The sequence below is a fragment of the Alligator sinensis genome, unplaced genomic scaffold (genome assembly GCF_000455745.1).
Source record: "Alligator sinensis unplaced genomic scaffold, ASM45574v1 scaffold1204_1, whole genome shotgun sequence".
In the NCBI taxonomy this organism is placed as follows: domain Eukaryota; kingdom Metazoa; phylum Chordata; order Crocodylia; family Alligatoridae; genus Alligator; species Alligator sinensis.
Genome location: NW_005842412.1, coordinates 1229978 through 1232719, shown reverse-complemented (window position 1 = coordinate 1232719; position 2742 = coordinate 1229978).

Genomic DNA, 2742 nt, shown 5'->3' with positions numbered 1-2742 from the left:
AAGCCTTTTTGCTGAGCACGATGTCTTTGGGACTCGCCTGCTTCCCACCCCATGGTGGCCAGTAAATCCAGCCCCTGAGGAAATGTGGCTGGACTAGGAAGGGGTAGAACCATTGAGAGAGATGACTGACAAACCACGTGTCCCCTGTGCTGGGAATAGGGAAGACCATCCCTCTTTCCTGTCTGCATCACCCTGGGGTTGTAACAAGGGCTGCTTAGCTGAACCCTGGTGGAAGGAAGCCCTCTTTCCTCTGCCCATTGACTCATTCTCTAAAGGACCCCATGGCCCCACTCCCACCTTCCTTTTTTTCCGCCCGCCCCGGCCCAGCCTGCCTCTATCCTGTTCCTTCTGCCACTGCAGAGACTCCCGAGTTGGTTCTGCTCATGCTGGCTCCAGAGAAGAAGCAATGTAGCCATGTTTGTGAGCTGTTGTGGTTGGACAACAAGCTCTGCCTCTCCACAGAGCTAAATGACCCACCTGCAGAGCTACACTGAGGATGCTCTGCTTGCTGTTCCAGAGGAAGCATGCGCAGAGCAGCCCAAGTATCCCAGCACAATGTCGCCTCCCACTGTGGGGGCATACGGGTCAGTTGCCCTCTGCCGTATCTTCCCTTGCCCACCTGTATCCCTACTACAGGCCACTGATTTGTGAGCCACTCTCCTAACTGTATGGGTTATATCTCTTGGTCTTGGTTTTACTCAGACCCTCCCATATGTTGCCCCTCCTGGTACTAGAGGGATTGCTAAGTGCTCTTCTTATTGGCTAATTGTACACCTGATCTGTTAGCTTAATGTTAGTTACAAGACCACAGGAAGAATCAAGTTTGTGTCGGTAAAGTTAGTTAGATAGCTAGCAAGAACTCTGGATGGCGTCCTTCTTTAGTCCTGACTAATTTGAGTCATCTAGATGTGCAGGTAACTGGCCACTCTGCATCCCCTTACCACACCGCTTTCTCCTCCTCATTGGTGTAGCTTTTGCTGCTTGCCTCTTGTTTTAAAATTGGACTGCAGGCTCTCTGGAGCCAGGCTGGTTTCACATGGCATCTGGACCACGCTTCGTGTAGCAAGGCGTTGAGTCCCATTGCAGACTGCAACACGACGAATACGTTCTCTGAAGGTGCAAAAAGCTAGTAAAGGGCATGGCATAGGACTTGTGCATGAACCACAAGGTGAAATTTGATGGCTGGTGTCATGAAGGGGGTGAAGTGAGGGGATTGTAAGGATCCCTTCTGGTTGTTATCTAAGGATTTCCGGGCAGGGCTATGCCATCTCCATGCCGCGCCTCGAAGCACTGCTTACTCCAGATCCTGAACAGGTATGCTGTTTAGAGCACTGAGCTTCGGTGCGATGGAGCGTATTTGGAACATCTCTAAGGATGGAAAATAGACTTTTGCCGATGTCCAAGATTAGGTGCACCTGTGGTGGGAGTGAGTGGGCAGGGCAAGCTTGGTGACAGTACCCCTGCAGCCCACCCAGAGATGGGATGGATGTGGCTCGTGCCAGGCCAAGAAACTAAATGGCAGAAGTGAGATGGGCACATTGCTTTGAGTTTTCCCCAGTAGCTCAACTATTCAGCTGATGGCAGAGGGGTCCATCTAGTGGATAGATTTGCCAGGATTGAAAGTGGTATTTTTTTGGAATGAGGTTCTGCCATTAAATGAGCACTTGACAGATTGTCCAAGTCAAAGTGTATCTCTGGCCTGGAAACCTTTTGACGTACAATATGCATGATTTCATGCTCCACCTCCAAACAAGGGAAATGCAATGGGCAGCATTGGCAACTCCAAGCCTTCAAAAAATCACAAGTTTAGCTCCTTCCTACTTCAGAGCAGAGGTTTATTGGTCTCCCTGTTACCCAGGTTACAGGTAACCTTGCAGGCTAGCTACTGACAAATGAGGCAAGAAACGGGTTTACAGCCTGACCTTTTAATGCATGCACCACAAAACATAAAAGCAAATAATTATTCCAAGGTCCATCTGGCTACTATGACAGCACAACATGGACAGCATGTACCTACACCGACTGGGGAGACTCAAGAGAAGGGAAGCGGGGTGGTATGCAGGCTGGTAGGAAGTCTTCATGAACTTGCCCACCTCTTTAAGTTTCCCTCCAGCCTACACCCTATATTTAGAGATGACCTATTCTAATGTTTTGTGATTTGCTGTTATTTACATTTCTTAGTTTCATAGAAACTTTTGGGCAGAACTGAATCTGGTTTCTTGTGGACTTGGAAGGTGTCAATTAGATGGGATTTATATCTTTCAGAAAATAAAAGGGAGGGCTCTCTTATCTCCTTTCTTTACCCACTGTGGAATGCTGTCAATACAGTCCTGTTTCTTCTTTAGTTTACTGTCTTCACTGACAAGTCTGCTTTGTTTTCACACCTTAACAAGAATATATCTACTACAGCAAAAGAGCATCCAATACTTTTGGTTACATTAGTCACTACTAATAATACTTTTAAGATGAAGCTATGATGTACTATATTTGGATTCTTTAATTTATAGTCTTTCCTTGCACTGTCTCCTTCCAGGCCTTGTGCTGTTTAATTGGATCTCATTATTGGTTAAGCTGGATGTGTTGATTTCCTCCTTTACTTCTGACCAACCTGGCTGTCACATCTGCACAGGTTCACACTCTAGTCACTCAGAAACAGGCTTTGGGGCCTTCTGCTTAGCCACACTTCTGCATCTTGGCCTACGTCCCTTGAAAATGGGGACGTAGCAAGACTAGCAACACCCT